Here is an 18,967-nt window from a genome sequence, read left to right on the forward strand (position 1 = left end):
TGTTTGTTTTCTTGTTTCTTTTAGAATTCCTTATGATTTTCCACATACAAGAACCTGTCATGTAGAAGTAGATAGTTTCACTTCTCCCTCTCCAATCTAGATGCCATTATCTTCTCTTTTCTTTTTATTGATTTTTTCAGGTGACATTGGTCAATAAAATTATGTACGTTAAAGGTGTACAATTCTATAACGCATTTTACGTATATTGTAGTGTGTGTTCACCACCCCAAGTCAAGTCTTCTTCCATCACTATTTATCCCCCAGTTACCTTCTCCTACCCCTCCCCACCCTGCTTTTTCTCTGGTAATCACCACACTGTGGTCTGTGTCTATGAGTTTGTTTGTCTTTTTGCTTAACCCCTTTATCTTTTTCACCCAGTCCCCCAGTGCCCTCTCCCTGACAGCTGTCAGTCTATTTTCTGGACCAAGGAGTCTCTTTCTGTTTCGTTTGTTAGTATATTTTGTTCATTAGATTCCACATGAAGGTGAAATCATATGGTACTTGTCTTCCTCTGACTGGCTTATTTCACTTAGATAACATTCTTCAGCTCCATCCATGCTGTCGCAGAGGGTAAGGTTTTCTTCTTTTATATGGCCGATTAGAACTCCATTGTGTAAACGTACCACGGCTGTTTTCTCCTGTCGTGTACTGACGGGCACTTGGGCTGCTTCCATGGCTCGGCGATCGTAAACAATGGTGCGATAAACACAGGGGTGCGTGTATTGTTTCAAATTAGTGTTCTGGGTTTCTTCAGATATATTCCCAGAAGTGAGATGACTGGGTCAGAAGGCAGATGCATTTTTACTTTTTTGAGATAACTCTACACTGCTTTCCACAGTGGCTGCACCAATCTGCATTCCCACCAAGAGTGCACAAGGGTTCCTCTTTCTGCACATACTCAGAAGCACTTGTTGCCGATTTCTTGATGGTGGCCATTCTGACAGGTGTGAGGTGGTATCTCACTGTGGTTTTACTTTGCATTTCTCTGATGATTAATGAAGTTGAGACTTTTTTCAGATGTCCATTGGCCATCTGTGTGTCCTCTTTGCAGAAGTGTCTATTGAGAATCATTGTCCATTTTTTAAATTGGATTGTTTATTTTGGTGGTAGTTGTGGAGTTTTTAATAAATTTTAGATATTAACCCTTTATCAGAAGTACCTTTGGTGAATATGTTATTCCATTCAGTAGGTTGATGGTTTCCTTTGCTGTGCAAAAATTTTTAGTTTGATGTATTAAATAGTTGGGGTTTTTTTTTCTTCTTCTTCTTCTTTTTATCCCTTGCCTGAAGTGATGTATCAGAAAAAAAAATATCGCTACAGGAAATGCCTGGGATTTTCCTCCCTATATTGTCTTCTTGGATTTTTATGGTTTTCAGTCTAACACTTAAGCATTTTATCCATTTTGAGTTTATTCCTGTGTGTGGTATGAGAGGTGATCTAGTTTCACTTTTTTGCACATATCAGTACAATTTTTTCCAATGCCATTTATTGAATAGACTCTCCTTACTCATTGTATGATTTTGTCTCTTTTGTCAATAGATTAATTGGCCAGATAGGTGTTGGTTAATTTCTGGGCTCTCCTATTCTGTTCCATTGATCTAGGTGTCTGTTTTTAGGCCAGTTCCATGCTGTTTGATTACTCTGGCCTTGTCCTATAGTCTCACGTCAGGTAGTGTGGTTCCCAAAACTTTGTTCTTTCACAAGATTTCTGAAGCTAGTCAGGGTCTTCTGTGGTCCATATAAGTTTTAGGAATATTTGTTCTACTTTAGGGAACACTTTTTGTGTCTTGATAGGAATTGTGTTGAATCTATAGATTTCTTTGGGTAGTATGGACATTTCCATGATATTAATCCTCCCTATCCATGAGCACAGTATGTGCTTCCAGTATTTGTACCATCCTCAGTTTTGTTCTTCAATGTCTTATAATTTTGTGAGGACATATCTTTTACAATCTTGGTTAGTTTTATTCCTAGGTATTTTACTCTTTTTGAAGCAATTGTGAGTGGGATTGTTTTATTCATTATCCTTCTGTCAGTTTCTTATTTGCATATAAAAACGCAACTGATTTCTAAATATTAATTTTTTTATCCTGCTAGTTTGTGGAATTCATTTATCAATTCTAAGAGTTTCTTAGTGGAGCACTTGGGGCTCTCTATGTACAATATCATGTCATCTGCAAATGAAGACAGTTTGACCTCTTCCTTTCCAATTTGGATGCTTTTTACTTCTTCTAGTCAAATTGCTGTGGCTAGGACTTCCAGTGCCATGTTGAATAAGAGAGGAGAAGTGGATATCCCTGCCTTGTTCCTGATCCTAAGGGAAATGTTGGTCGTTTTTGCCCATTGAGTATGATGCTGGCCTCAGGTTTGTCATCTATGGCCTCTATTATGTTTAGGTATGTTCCCTATGTGCCCACTTTGCTGTGAGTTTTCTTCATCAAAATTGGTGCTGGATTGTATCATGCTTTTTCTGCATCAATTGATATGGTCATGTGGTTTTGATCCTTCATTATATTTATGTGGTTAATCACATTTATGGATTTGTGAATGGGGCACCAACCTTGAATTCCTGGAATAAATCCCACTTGCTCATTGTGTGTGATCTTTTTGAGGCATCGCTGTATTTGATTTGCCAATATTTTGTTGATGATTTAGCATCTTTGTTCATCAGGGATATTGGCCTATGATTTTCTTTCTTTGAGAAATAAGTCATTTAAAGAAAAACAAAACAGTAAAACTGTCACTCTTTGCAAATGACATTAGACTACATAGAAAAACTCAAGAGAATCAAACAAAAAATGAATAGAATTAATAAATTCAGTGAGATATCAAAATGCAAAGTTAATATATATAAATGTGTCACATTTGTATAAAATAACAAAACAATGTGAAGATGAGTCCTCAGTGGTGTGAACAAGTGGGTTGGGCATCAGCCTGCAAATTGAAAAATCGCTGGTGTGATACACACTCAGGGTACATGCCCGGGTTAAGGGCCAGGTACCAGCCTGAGGGCCTGTGAGAGGCATCCAGTGCACGTTTTTCTCATACACCAATGTGCCTCTCCCTCTCTTTCTCCATTTCTTCCTCCCTCTCTAAAAAATAAATAGATGAAAACTTTCAAAAATCTGAAGAAGAAATAAGTTAAATAATAGCATTTACAACTACATGAAAAAGAATTAAATGCCTGGAAATTAACATAATCAAAGATGTGAGAGGTGCTTGAATCAAAGTTATATGACATTGAAGAAAATTTTGAATAGAACATGAGAGAACTAGAAGAATAGTTTATGCTCACAGAGTAGAAAGGTTAAATTTTTAAAAATGACCATACTTTCCAAAGCAATTTACAGGCTTAATGCAGTATTTGTTAAAATACCAATTTTATTCTTCTCAAAAATTTGAACAAATAATTTTAAAATTTATATGGAACAACAAAAGATCCCAAATAGCCAAAGCACTCCTGAGAAGAAAAAAAGAAGCAAAAACTTGGAGGTATCACGAAACGAGATCTCAAACCACAGTACAAAGAAATAATAATCAAAACAGGATGTCATTGGCAAAAAAAAAAAAAAAAAATCCCACAAAGGTTAATGGAGATAATAGAGAGCCCAGAAACAAACCCTCCCCCATATGGACAAGTCACGTATGACAAAAGATGTAGAAATCTACACTGAAACAATGACAGTTCCTTCAACAAGTGATCTTGAGAAAACACGACAAATACATGCTAAAAATAGACCTAAACACTCTTAAACACTATACAAGAATACTCTTAAACTGAAGCCAGCCCTACACAATTTTCCCAGAATCCCAACTGACACCAACCGTGCCCACCTATTTCTGTCTTTAAGCCGATTGCAGATTTTCCCACATTCGTTTACCTTCCAGTTGACACCAGCCTTGCTCGCAGTCTGCAGTCCAACTGATGATGGCCCCACCAGTCTGATCCCAAACAGCCTCTCTTCTTATCTTGTTTCTTCACACACCTCATTTTTTAAAAAAGCTCAAAACCTGAGATCACAAGTGTTCGAGAGCACCAGTGTTGGAACACCCGTTACTCATGTAAAACCTTCAAAGAAGGTGTCCCAGGGAGAAACATTAGAGATTCTCACTCCCAGTTGTCTAAGACTGGATCTCATTTATGGCCTCAGCTCTTCCCAGCTTTCCACCTGGGACAGCATCTGTCTCTCTGGTTAATGGCCCCTGGGCCATGCTACCAAGCTTTCTGTCCTCCTGAGCCTCACACCCCTCATGCCATAGTTCTGGAATCACATGACAAAATGTAGCAACTCGGAATTTTTACCAAATTCCTCACACAGGACACAGCTTTGCCCCATCACAGAGCCACATCCATAGGCTACAGTGCCTTCAAACTTATACATATTTTGAAGACTAAAGGACAGCAAGCACTTCGTATGCATCTGCATTGGGGCTTTTCAAGGAGAGCAACTATTGACATTGTAGGTCAGAGTGTTCTTGTTCTGGATGGCCATCAGTCGAATCAAAGAATATTCATTGGGTCCTTTAACACAACCCAAAATATGGTGGTCCCCAAGTCCCCAAAATTGGTATTAAAAAAGGAGAAGAGACAGGGAAAGAGAAAGGGGAGAGGCAAAGAGAGAGAAAATAAAAGATTGAAACAGAAGTAAAAAAAGGAAAACAACTCAAAAAAGTTTATGAGAGAAAAGTGACATTATCGTTAAATACAACTTGCATGTGACTTCATATCACCTGGCTGTATCGTGTGGTGGAGTATGTGGTCGGCAGTCACTCAGTGGTGATACAGAGATGTGCATATCAGGAGGCAGGGTCCACTCGGAGCCATTGTGGCGTCTGCCCATCATGCAGGCCCACATGACACACAAGGTCTGATCCTAAGTATGACAGGACAACATAAAAGGCTTATATGAAATAAAGGATAATACCTTTGCTTGCCTAACTTCAACCTCTTTAAGGGGAAGACCTAAAAATGTGGCCCAGGGCAGTATGACCCTCTTAGGATCACATTGCTGAATCCCAGGCCTAAGCCCTTCTTTTAATTTTGCCATCTTTGAGTTTTGGGATCAAATCCTTGTAACAGTGGCCCACAGATAGTGTGGGTTTTATGTTATACACACCTGACAGTGTATGTAGGGATTAGTCTCTTGTGTCATCTCCACTGTGCAGCTAAAGTTACTCGGGAGGGCCAGGAAGACTCATGGATTATGCGGGAAACTAAGCAAGTCAGAAATCGCAGGTCTAAATGCAGCTGTCTCTCCTGAAAGCCAGGACCCTGGATTCATTATGAAGAAGGTGTGGGGAGGGCTGTGTTGGGAATATTTGCATATTTATGGAGGTGCTGGCAGTGAGCTCTTGAAAGTTCTGAGGGGTTTACAGGCAAGTCTGATGATTGGAGAAGGCCCATGGGATAGAATGTTGAAGAAATTGTTTCACTTCTTTGGTGATAGAACAATAAAGGTGTTAGAACCCTGGTAACCAAGCACCCACATTTCCGAGACAGGCCCCTGACTACCTGCCTTCAGTAAAGACAGTTGAGAGAGCAGGATGTTTTCCCATTGTCTCCAGACCTTCTTAGGCTTCAGCATTTGGAAAGCCTGTAATAAAATTGTTTCACTCACGGTAGACAGTGGCTCCAACCTCTTGTTTAACAGCTGTGGTCAGTGAGCAGTGAGCAGCCTTGGGTCACGTATGGCAGCTCAGGGCAGGCCACCCAAGGTAAGGCCACATCTGTCATCTCACGTGGGAACCTTCCAGCCCCTGCCACTTCTGTGTGCTGGACTGGGTGAAACTGCAGGTAATTGTTCACAGCATTCTTGAATGATTCTAATCTGTGGTGTCAGATAAAGCATTTTTAATAATTTCTGATTATTTCTATTTTTTCTGCTGGATGAGTCTTACAGGAAGCTTGTCAATTTCATATATTTTGGAAAGAATCAGCACTTGGTTTTACTAGTGTCATCTTTTGTATTTCAATTGTATTCATTTGCACTCTGATCCCTGTTATATTCCTTTCTGCTACTTAAGTATTCTTTCTGGTTTTTTCTAAGGCCTGATGGCTTAGCGGCCCTGCTCCCAAGCAGTGGGCGAATTCGCTGGTTATGTGCATGTGTTGGTAAAAGAGTGTATTTGCTGTGGGAGCTGCAACAACAATCAAATGAGACTCGAGAATTGGATGCAAGGAGGATTTGTGATTGTTTCGAACCACTTTCTATTTATCACTTTATTGTACTTTATGAAGATACTACGATGACTACTTTGGAGTATAAACAGAAGTTCTATGTCTCGGGAGTCGGCAGACCAAGATTCTAGTTCCTGTTGTGCTAGTCAGATTCTGTACACTGTTCAGGCGTCCGCTCTGCCATTGGGATGTTAGGACGATGAGCTCCTTTGCTAATGCTCTTCTCCATCTTGAGTCTGTGACTCTTCTGTCCTTCCACAGTTTGCCTGGGTCAGCAGTTTGCTGACCCTTTTCCCTCTAACCTTCAGGACAGGCCCTGGACTTGGGCTGTTAAGAGAAAATCAGCTGTCTTCATCTGGCTTCAGGATGAAACAAAGGGCACCTGAGGGAGAGAGGGGTGTGAGGAGACAGAACGCAGGGATTTCTCTCTGGCTTAGTTACTCCAAGATGTGGACACAACAGGTGTCTTCCCTGCAGCTGTGATTATCAGAAAGGGTGAGTTTCACTAAATCTGAATCCACTCATGCAGCTCAGTTTCAGTGCTTAGACCGCAGACGGCTCAGTCCTTTTCTCAGTCTGGCCCCAAGGCGTGGTGTGCAGTTAGCACAGAGTTCTCGTGAGAGGGCAACTGCAGTTAGAACAGGGGGTCTTGGGAGAGTCCTGCCTTGGTTAATGGAGTGCAGGTAGAACAGCGGATTCTGGGACAGTCCTGCCTGAGGGAGAGGGGTGCAATTAAAACAAGATCCCAAAATAGTCCTGCCTTAGGTAATGAGGGGCTAGTAGAACAGGCGTTTCTGGGACAGTCCTGCCTGAGGGAGAGGGGTGCAGTTAGAACACAAGTTTTATGGAGAATTCTGTCTAAGAGAGCAGCGTGCAGGTAGAAGGCGTTCTCGGCATTTCTTGCCCTGAGGTACAGGGGTGCACTTAGAACAAGGGTTTTCAGGACGGTGCAGCTGGGACTCAGTTGTGTGGCCTAAATCTCAGTCCCTTTGAGGCTCACCTCTGGTCTGTAAATGGACACTGTGCTCCTTACATGCATCAGTGTGGCCTTGGCACTTCCCTTCTCTCTGGTGAGATTTACTAACAAAGTATTTTCTATGTTTATTTCCTAAAGGGAATGTCTCTGGGACCCTGAACCCTCAGGAGCATCCTCATGTAAGAGATCATTGAAGCCACAGGGAAATCATCTCACCTGAATTTCCAAAAGCAATAACAACAGAGCAGCTGCTTGCACTGTCCACTGTACTTTCACTGGGGCTTGTTGATGAAGATCCAGCACCAGTGTTGAAGGTAACATATAGGGAAGGAAGCAGTCCATTAGATCACGGTCATTCAGCTACGAAAGAATATAGTTTATTTTTAAGTACAGTTAACTCAGTCATCTTTTGCTTAATTTATCTGAATTGAGGTATGCTCCCATCAGAACAAATAATTGTGAATGGATTACGTATGTGCATGTATTTTCTAGAACAAATCAGTAGTACTTAATTTATTTAATCTACATAATTTAACCCATTTCTTTTATTTTTATTCTGTGAGCTTTATTTTTAGTGTCAACAGCTTTATTTATTTTTTCTCTTGTCTCGTACCCAATAATATTTTAGCACATACTGACATAGACCTAGCTTTTACTATGATTATTAATAATCAGGCAAAAAATACACATACTAAAAAATATTTCAATATATGTCTATTTAGTAACTTTGTTACTGTATTCTCTTAAAAGCTTAATGCTACAGCATAAAATATTTCCTTTGGTCATTTTAACAGGTCCTGTGTTTATCACTTGGACTTTTAGTCATCCTCAAATTTCCAGAATATTTTTCAAAAACTATTAAAATTTTTTTGTGTAATGGATTTGATACATAGTCAATAATCATTTTGGGACTGATGACACTAATGTTCTTAAAATAAAAGAATCCAGAAATTTAATTTTATATTAATTCCTTTTATACATTACTTTTATATACTAACCCATTTCTTAAGAACACATTTGCATTTGTTTTTAACATTACTGGGAAATGGCAAACCCAAGAATGAAAGACTATAAAACAGGATTCATTAAATATAATGGAAACTTTTACAGGTGTCCATTACATTGGTGGGGTGCAATATTTGTGTGTGTTAATAAACTAATGTTTTATATTCAAATAAATAATGTAGGGTAGAATGTTTATCATTGAGATTTTAATTTGTTTTAGATTATACATGTCAGAATCATTGTTAAAGTTGTTTACAATTTCAAACGAGATAGAAAAAATTAGTGTAGAGAGTGAAAGGGCTCAGGAATTCATCTTAAAACCTATAGGAATGAGCCCTGATGGCGTCACTCAGGATCATGGGCAGCTGGTGCAGTCTCGAATGTTGCTGCCTCACGCCGTGTCCCCACACCTGAGGCCTTCCCTCCATCGGCCTCCCCACCCCAGGGGCAGGGCCTTCCCCGCAGGAGGCTGCCAGGCCCGAGGCCGAGCCTCCTCTCCTCACTCTCCCACGTTCCACATCCGTCCTCCACTGGACAAAGATGTCCAGGTCTCTGTCTCCCCCCTCCCAGGTTACCCCTGGGACAACTCTGCTGCACTTTCCCCTGGTACACCACTGGCTCTCAGGGGCCTCCCCGCTCATTCTGCTCTCAGCCCAGCAGACAGATTGGGGTTTGCGGTGCCTCCCTGCTCATCACCCTCCTGGGGTCTCCCTAGAGCAGAAACCCTGGGCCCCGTCTCTCTCGCATCATCACTGACCTCCCCTCGGGGGTCTCGGCGGCCCACTCGAATGTAGACCCCTGAGGGTGCGTGTGTGTCTGTTGTGTGGACTTACTGCCCTGCAGTTCTTAGGAATTTGAGTGAATGGAAGTTAACTCCTCTTCAGTTAATGTCTAGCTCTTTTAATTATTAGTTTTTGCTCCCGAGAATTCTGGGTATTTACTGATGACATGCAGTAAAGCTATAGAAATTTGTCAGTTGCCAACTCACTGACCTTTCCTTTTCCTCCTGTTAATTTTTACTTAGCTGTGTGGCTTTTCTAGTTACAGTTATATCAGCTGTAAATAATAATATTTTTACTTTTTTGTCAATGTTTCCATGTTCAGCAATTACACGTCTAGACCTATGTAATTCACTTTAGTTGTATTGATTTTTAATGTTTAAATTTCTATTATTTTTAGGAGAATCTCTGCATTTTTCTCAGTGTTTGGAATTTTTTCTCCTTTGTTTTTAGCTTTGTTGCATTGTGCAGAGGGAACGTGGCCTTTTCAATTTATCATTGTTAATTGGCTTTATTTAAAATCATTTTGTTGGTTATGATTTGACTGCTATCTCAAATCACTTCTAAGAAGAGCTTTACTTTATTATAGGTGATGGAATTTTATGAAGGGATATAATGAGAAATTGGGACTCTTACGTGACTGGAAATTGAGTAGGTCAGACTTGTCCACAGGGAGGCGTAGGTCAGGTAAGGCTGACTAGAACCGAACCTCAAAGGAACACTGGAGGTGGAGGCAGAGAGGTCACATGGGGGGAACTCCTGGTCATCCTGGGGAGAGCAGCCCCAAGAGGAGGTGCCTGGGGACAGAAAGGTGCGGCCTTGGGCCCTGCCAGAGCTGTCCTCGAGGTTGGCAAGGGGAGGCCGTTCCAGGCTTCGCGAGGCCTCACTGAGGAGGTGATCTGAGGCAGATCAGAACCCCCATCCTGGGAACAAGGTGGAGAGGGTTTTGTGACCTCTCTAGGTTTCATGTTGTGTTTGTTTTCCTGAGCATTTAGCCGTGCTAAATGCCTTTCAGTTTATGTTAATGTATTTAACCTGAATAAAACTTAACTTCTAGCCATCTGATCAGGTAGGCTTTTGTAGTTGAACTGAACGAAAAAAGTTACTTCTTTTTCCTCTTCAAGGAGAGAAAACTTAGCAAGGAAACACTATGTGTTTCATAATTTGAAAATATTTGTGACGTTTTTGCTCGCAAAATTCTAGTGTCATAAATTATAGTTCATTTTCTTAAAGAGAACTTTATGTTTTATTGGGAATTTGGCTTTTTGAATAACATTCTTTCTCAATTAATGGTATTATGATTCATCATCTCTGGTCTCTGTTGGATTGTAACTCTGAGGCTCATGGCGGCCCGGGAGGGAGCACGGTTGGTGTTTAGGGTGAGCATTTGGTGGTGAGTGTGTGATCCTCTGCCTCAGGGAGGGCTGCTGTGCCCTCTCCCTCCATTTAAAGCAGGAATTTAATCTCTAAGTTTCCTTAGAAATGGATTTACTTAGCAAATTTAAAAACTTTATATCTAATGAAAAGCTAATTGTGTATCCAAAAATGATATCGGTAATTAGGAAAGTAAATTTCAGTTATCTTAAAATTACCTAGTACTATCCCCTTCTCTCAGCATTACTGGGCAGTAAGGTCACTACATAGTGATTTTCCAGCTGAATTATAACATGTCATTTATAAATATCAGAAACTGTTTTATGATAAATCTTCTACTTTCTGAAATAGTCTGTATTTAGTGAACATAATTAAACCTTTTTAGTTACTCGTGTTATTGTTTTGCCTGTTGGTGTGCTGGCCTGTGATAATTCAGTGAGTACCGGGGGCTGAGAGACGAGGTGGGGATGTTTTCCTTCCCACCTCTCTCTAACCCCAGACCGCCGTGCTTTCTGAATTCTCCAGCACGCATTTCGTCTCTTTCCTCTTCCTGAGCTATCATTCTCGCCATGGTGATGTGCCTGCCTGAATCCTCTCTCTTTTGCTGATTTGAAGTTCTGCAGAATAGGAAACTAGTTATTAGTAAAACTTGATTAAAATGACCTGTGTTATGAGGAGAAAACGCCTGAGCTTGATGCATGAATACTGACACCACTTTTGGGTTTTCTCGCGTCTTTTTGGTGTACTTCTGCTCTCTACACGGTCTTCTGTGTCGTCACGTTGCCTGAACACAACTGATGCTGGATCAGAGGAGCTTTTCAGGTGTCCCTTCCCCTACTCTGCACATCATGACTGATGAGTTAAGAATGAACACAACAGGGCTTACAAAGTACCTGAAATCTTAGAAATTGTCATTTAGCACTTAGTACCTCAAAGGGCATAGCTAAAGACCGTGGAGGGCTCTCTCTGTCCAACAACTTCTCTGTTTCAGTGATTCCAAGTTTTCTTTCAGATTGATTTTGACGTGCCACATTTTGATCTGAAAAAGAAATTGTAGGTTGAGAAAAAAATTCTCACAGTTCACGAAAAGCAACATCTGTGATAACCCAGAACGTGGAACAATCACAAGGCAATTGCCGCATAGTTCCTTAGCCTCCTCTTGACGGGACAGAGGCGGCGCCTTGCAGCTTGTTGACCTTGAACCACCCTGCTTAGGACATGGGGTCAAGGATTCTAGTCTGTGGAGAGAGTAATAGTGAGAGTGGAGTATGCTGATGTGTCCTGAAAAGTCAAAAACATGGGCAGCTTTAGGGATGATCATTGGAAGTTTTCTTTCCTAATTACACTTTTGTGTTTATAGATTCTATCCCCTCTGGGACGGATTAATGAAGCAGTGAATGATCTCACTAAAGCTATTCAGCTTCAGCCCTCCGCACGGTTGTACAGACATCAGGGGACCCTGTACTTCATATCAGAGGTGAGTAATTTTTGCCTTGAAACATCTTCCACGATGGTAAAGATTTCACTTTTCCTTCTACGTCAGAAAGCTGCTGTAGATTTGGGTTTGGGGCTGTATAGTAACATGTTGGTGATGTTTAGCTGGAATTGAACCCATAGAGAAATACTAAGAACCAAGAACACATTTTCTTGCTTGAACTGTCAGCAGTAAGTAACTCTGGACTAGGGGAAAAAAGAAAGAGAGAGAAACAGAAGAGAAATTTGGTCCATAGTTTACACTTCAATCTTTCTCGCAAACGTCAGTGTGGGGAAGCAGGTATGCCTGTTACCAATGTGGTTATTTAGAGGTACAGTTTGAATTCCTTTGGGTACTACAGCCCAAGAATCATGACCTAAACTAATAGCACTTCCCAGACCATCATAGCTTCTCTCTGTAGGTGACTCAGCTCTAACAGGATTATCTTTTGTCATCACAGTTGTATTTACAATTGCCACAGTTATCTTTTTGGGTTTATATAATATTTATAATACTTTTCTAATGCAAAAGAAAATATATTTAAAAAATCTCAGCATAGCACATTTGAAGGTTGATCTATAGCATAATTATTTCAGAAATATTCATTATAATAATAATTTAGTACCAGGGGATAATTTTTAAAGTTTCTCTAACAGGTTATGACTTTAATATTATTTAAAATAATATCTTTTTATAGTCAAAACAGTATGCTTAAATTAAACCTTTGTGAGTTTTCCCCATCCGTTTCCTAAGAAACTCGATTATTTCAGCAAACAATATAAGAATTCAACTTATAATATCTATGGCCATTAAATATTTTCTTTAAAGCTTTTAAAAAGGGTACAGAATAAATTGGGATTTTTTTCTCTACCAATCAAAAGTAGGACCTGTCCAGGTATCTAATGAGCATGACCTCATTGTTTCCACTCTCCTCTCTGTAGGACTATGCGACGGCCCACGAGGACTTCCAGCAGTCCTTAGAGCTGAACAGGAACCAGCCCGTAGCCATGCTCTACAAAGGGCTCACTTTCTTTCACAGAGGACTTTTGAAGGTGAAACTGTGTGCATTATGTGTACGGTCTGATGAGTCTGCTTTGATTGTGCGGGCGGGAAGAACAGTAGAATTTAGTTCGGCATGTTTTCAAATGATGTGTCAAGTATATCTGATGGGTTTATTTCAGAAGGGAGTTTGAGTGAACATGTTTATTGAGCTCCTACTATTTGGTAGGTACTTGGAGAAGGACACAGAAGGAGAAAGGAGGGAAGGTTAGTAAGAGGGAGAAATAACGCTTTACACTTACAGAGGAGACAGTCACAAAGTTCTTTCCACATAACTTATCATATGGTAAACACACCAAAAAAAAAAAAAATAGACAAAAAGCGCTTGGGCACAGAGATGAGAACAGTTCATTTAAACTAGAGTTAGAGAACACACACCCCCCCGCCCCGCCGTTGCCCCCCAAGAACAAGTGGACCTTTTCCTGGACTTCTAAGGTGGAGTGGGATTAGGTGGAGGAACACAGGCTCTTCCGGCAGAGAGGGAAGCTGAGGGGTGACGGAGGAACGTGGGCGCACAGCCGGTCCGCGGAGCGGCAGGCAGCCGCTGTGTGGGAGGGAGATGGGGCCTCAGAGCTGGCAGAAGGGAGGGCCTGATGTGTCTGTGCACTGTGGTAAGCATTTTTACTTCCATCTGTAGGCTCAGAGGAGCTGTGCAGCCTAGATTTGAGGAAACTATATAGTTGAAACCAAATTTGTCGTTTAGGAAGTGGATTCTCACACGATAGTAGCCGAGGAGGTCAGGGACAGAGGGACTGACGAGGAGGTGCTGAGTCGTGATTGGGCTCCTCCAGGACCAGGTCGGAGCCATCACTTCACAGGTCACACCGCCATCCCTAAAGACTGCTCCTGGGAGGTGGCATCGAGGGAAACAGGAGAGATGCACGCTGTTCCAGCGGACTGGAAGGGTGGGGTCCAAGTGCCACTCCAGCCCATCCCTTCCCCCTGCCCTGGAGCCGGCATTCTCAGATGTGGGCTGAGAGTACAGGCTCCACAGGGGTGTAGCAGGCTCTGCACTGGGGGTGGGTGTTCTCGGCTGAGAGCAGGGCTCCGGGGCTCTCCCCTGGACCCCTCAGGGCCCAAGGCCTGGCACACAGTAGGCGCTCTGGGATAGGACACAGCAGATCTGCCCGATGGAACACGGGGAGCTGCACAGGTGAAGCCACGTCATGCTGACAAGGCGGTCAGGCGAGACCTCGCAGAGAGGGCTGGAGGACAGTTTCAGGAGCATGTGGCACTCCAGCAGGAAGGACATGCTTTTATTACTGGAGGGAGCTCCGAAGGTCAGAGAGAGAAAGAGAGAGAGAGAGAGAGACACACACACACACAAGAGGGTTTACCTTTAAGAAGGCCCTAAGCCCTCAGTGTTATGGACAGTGCCTGTCACGTAGTAGGTGCTCAATAAGTATTCGTGGAGTAAATGAATTTCAGGGGCAGAGCATTGACTTTGGAATTGGAAGGCCTTTGTTGGAGCTCTCGCTCTGAATCGTTTAACTGCACCACTGGACAAGTTACTTAAATTCCTTCCGCTTCTCCTTCCACATCTGTCAAGTAGAGATGATTCTACTCTCTGCCTCTTGAAGTGATTGTGAGAATTAAATAAAATAATGTGTGAGAAGCACTTTATAAGCTGTAAACATAAATCAGGTATTAATTATAGTGGATTATTTTACATGTGAACATTTAATTTATGTTTCATAGACTAAAAAAATAATAACTCCTACCCACTGAAAACCACACCGAAATGAATTTTGCTCACCCCTTCCACACCACAGCCCCCTTTGCGCGTCTGCGGAGGGCAGTCCTGGCCGGCTCCCTCTCCCCGTTCAGGACTGAGACTGGCGGCCGTGGCCTGGACGGCAGTTGTTTCACACGTGCTTTGGGCAGCTGCCGGGCGGACTTCGCCAGCTATTTTGTGTCCGCCCTCTGTCCCCTCATCTTCTCTCAGTCACTGGAAATAAAGAATTCAGGACCACAGTACTGTCCCTTGAATAGCTCATGGAGGAGGAGAAGATTTGACTATAAAAAAAATACAAACTATTAGTATTAAGAGGTTAAAATTATTTTTTAAACAAATGCAAACAGATGATTTCACTTTTAACTATAAAGCCAGGTGGGCAGAGCGCTTTGTGTGATTTTGAGATGAGACTCTTTCAGAAAAGAGCTGTGACAGAGACACCAGTTACAGACTGGACAAGGACCGAAGTTCAGTCTGGTTTATTCTAAACCGACATGATGAGAACCGACAAACAGTGCTGTCATTCTCTGGGTGGGGGAGGCCCCTCGGTAAACGAGTCTTACCAGACTTGTCTGGTCCCTTCTTGTCACCATGTTCATAAGCACAGCAACAAAGTGTGTAATAGATGGGAACTTCTTCTTTGCATTTTTATAGATCTGCCGTCCAATGAGGTCAGAGCGTTTACGTGTTGTCTCATTCATCCCAATGGCATCCCCGTGACGTATAGAAGGAGCAGAGGGTGCCCCAGTCACACAGATTGGGAAACTGAGCCAGTGGTGAAATGCCTTCATTAAATTACTGACCTTAGCTTAGCTACGCTGTTTCTCCTGTTGACTGTAGAGACAGTTAAATGGACCAGTGAGTTTGAGCTATCTTTATATCCTGAAGAGGTCTCTCCAGGTCAACAGCAGTTTAGAACTTAATTAGGTGATTGATTCCATATTTACTTTCTAATATAATATATGTTGGAAATAAATTAGGCAATATTACATGACAGATTTCACAGCTCTCCAATTCAGTAGATGTATTGGACATTTTGGATTTTCCTAGGGAAAAAACAGCAAACATTTTTCTATTGAATTCTCCCTACTTTATCTGTGTTTCAAGGATATTTCAAAAATTATATATTCTGAGCATGTATTTTCATCAGCCTTGACTCGGAGCGCGGCCTGAGGTTGTTCTCTCGGTTACAGTGAACAGCCTCAGAGTGACGCTGCCCCCACGTAGTACGGCAGGTGGCCACCAAAGTGTGTGGTTGCACATGCTCCACAGACGAATTCAGGGCCAGTTCTTATGCTTAGAGATTGATTCGTTCAAACGTAGTTTCTTTGTTCCCAATGGCTTAAAATCTTGATTCTGCTATGTCCCCTCTTTGGCAGAATGAGGTAGAGAGCTGTGCAGTGATTAGACAGGAACCCTGAAACCAAAGCCTCTTAAAAGCTGAAGAGAAATCAGACTTTGAAGAAGTGTGGCGTCCGAGCATGCTGTAAGTGCAGTGGGCAGCAGGTGTCCCCTGGGCATCTCCACTAGACGTCCACAACACTCAGACTTAACATGCCCCAGCTGCACTCACGGCCCTCCCCGCCCACCCCACCCCTGCTCTTCTTCCTCTTCCTCCTCACATTGGTTAACGCTCTCACCCCCACCCAGGCTCGTTAGCTTAAAAGCTCCCTACCCTCCCTTCTCCCCTGTCCCCCATACCCCACCAGCCCCCCACTTCTCTCTTAATTTGCCTTTACAGATGCCTCCTGGATTAGACCCTTCTTTTCTCTCCCCAGCCACTGTCTTAATTCGAGCTTTCATTATCTCTTGCCTGGACACCAAAGCCACCTCCTCCTTGAGCTCTGTTCTCTCCCCTCTCCAGTCTGTCTCCTCCATTATTCCGTAGCAGTAACCCTCTCTAGAGAGCCCACTGTGTGTGGTTGCACCCCTGCCTGCAGCTCCCAGTCCCTGTGGCCTGCTGGGACTGGCCAGACTGCAAGGCGTGGCGGAGGCTCTTCCCTCCCTAGCCCCAGCTGACCACCCTGGCCTGGTTCCCATCGCTTCTGTCTCTAGCACTCCCACTGGTGCACGCTGCACCCCTGCTGACCCACACCCCCTGATTCTGAGCACCCTGTACCCGTGCACCATCCCCTTCCTCGTCCACAAGGCCTCTGTCTACCAGGTTCCTTCTCATTCTCTAAGACCCAGCTCAGCTGTCACTTTCTCTGTGAAGCCTGTTCTGTACCCCCAGGTTCAGGCAGGTGTTTCTTTCTCCACTCCCAGAGACTGTTTCTGCCTTTGTTATAGTTCTTAGCTTGTATCCTAATAACCTGGTTAGGTGTAGCTTTCTAACTGCTCTGTGAGTTCTTAGAGGACAGAGGTAATGAATGCTCATCTTTGTCTCCTCTTTGTCTCCTCTGTGCCTCTCACTGCCCCGGCACATAGTAGGCGCTCAATACATGTTTGTTGAGTTAAATATATAGTTGAAAAAAAATTTAAATCAAGATGTCACAACAGGAAGCATAATTATCAGTGATCTTTAACATTTCTTAACTGTTAAAATTTATCTGTTCTCATCTTTCTACAAGCGGTATTCAGTTGGATTCCTTAAAGAGCAGGTTGTCCCATTGTTGCCTTTGAAGAGTTCTAAAAAGCCAGTAGTCTCTTGCCCTGCTGCCCCTCCCCACCTCTGAGAAAATCAAGAAGCAGGGAGTGAATAACTTTTTGAAAAGAATTAGGATTGTACTGCTTTTGCAAACTGATTTTGCGTGCCTACCAAATCATTAAATATTTATTGAGTGCCTACCATGTGCAAGGCATGACATCTTTAGTAGTTTCCTGCTATGAACTATCTAATCGGGTGTGAAATGATTATCACAGAAGTTGTAAAATCTTTCTCATTAAAGCTGTTACTGATCATGACACTTTGTAGCCATTAACATAACATACGTCTTTTCCTTGAGAAATATGTGAGATGTCTTCATAATTTTTTATTACAGTAAATAATCAAATCGTAATGGAAGACACATTCAATACCGGTTTAAGCCAAGGATGTCAGTCCATGACCGGAATGGTCCATTTTGTTGACCGTGTTCACAGGGAGAGTCCCACAGCAGCCAAGCGCAGTGTGTATCCTGAGGCCCCCCGCCCCGCAGCACGGTGCCTGCGTGACCCTCCACTGCTTTAGCCACAGCGGCTGTGCTGGCGGGCACTAGGCCCCGCACGCCCCAGCTTTAGGGTTTCCGTTCTATTTTGCTTTTTCGTTTCTTTCCCTTGTAGATCATGCGAGTCTCTCAGGTAGCCAATCTAGGAGCCTTTTTGCTTGTTTTGTAAACAGTTTCACCTAGGGCTTGCTTTTTTCCCTCTTTTGTTGGTTCAATTGTATTGCTGCTAGTTATGATCATTTTTAGTTTTTCACACAGTTATTAGGCTTTTGTTTGTTCCACAGGGCTTTTAATAATTAAGGAAATGATACTAATAAGAAGGTGATATTATTGGACTGAAAATGCTGATGAAGAAGAGTGTGAGAAGCTGTTTTTCCATTTGGAAAGGGAGACACTTAAGGCTCTGCTATTGTTCATAGTAATGCATTTGTTTACTTCTGAAATTAAATCATCCAGATGTATAGGCTGTTGTACTTTCTACCTCTCTTTTTTTAAAAGTCCTCCTATTTAAAAAAGTTATCAAGAGACCATATATAATATGTCCTTTAGTGATTTAAGTGAAACTCAATTTTAACAGTTACGCAAATGAAGTAATTTTCTATATACTTTTTACAGGAAGCTATTGAATCCTTCAAAGAAGCTTTGAAGCAGAAAGTTGATTTTATTGATGCGTATAAAAGTCTGGGGCAGGCCTATGGGTAAGTAAAGTAATGACAGTTGGATAGGAGGGAGGGTATAGAGTGAGAAGCAAGAGACCTTGTGATAGTGATGTCCCAGCGAAACTGTGTTTCCTCACCGAAAGAAATGGGCATTCTAAATTGCATAGGCATGTCTGTCCTAGTTGAGATCTTTTCTGGAATGTAGAGGAACTATGTATCAGAGGGTATCATGATGCATACCATTAATCTCTTAAAACAACTTCCGTTTGTATATACCGTATTTTTCGCACTATAAGACGCACCTGACCATAAGACACACCTAGAGTTAGAGGAGGAAAACAAGAAAAAAAAATTCTGAACCAAATGGTGTACTAAAATATTTAATAAAATATAACAGAATAATATTTCAACCGTGTAAAGTGAGCAGCAGTCAACAGTGGTATTAAGAACCATCATCACTGTCAGTAACAAATGAGAGACTTTAAGGTTCAAGTACTCTTCTAGTTTTCTGGGAACCCCAAGAACTTATAACTTATCATCGCTAATGTCAGAATTTATGAAGCTCAGTTGCTCACAATCATT

The 18,967-nt window shown here is 42.1% G+C and overlaps 1 long non-coding RNA gene across 1 annotated transcript; it reads left to right on the top strand.

The window, feature by feature from the left end:
* Positions 1-17,601: 17,601 nt before the first annotated feature.
* On the top strand, positions 17,602-18,407 carry LOC149992564 (uncharacterized). The gene is made up of 3 exons (XR_016508279.1): positions 17,602-17,687; positions 18,011-18,144; positions 18,342-18,407. It is a non-coding gene; the product is annotated as an uncharacterized LOC149992564 (long non-coding RNA).
* The last annotated feature ends 560 nt before the right edge of the window (positions 18,408-18,967 follow it).

Source organism: Furipterus horrens, unplaced genomic scaffold (assembly GCF_987537825.1).
Source record: "Furipterus horrens unplaced genomic scaffold, mFurHor1.1.pri manual_scaffold_15, whole genome shotgun sequence".
In the NCBI taxonomy this organism is placed as follows: domain Eukaryota; kingdom Metazoa; phylum Chordata; class Mammalia; order Chiroptera; family Furipteridae; genus Furipterus; species Furipterus horrens.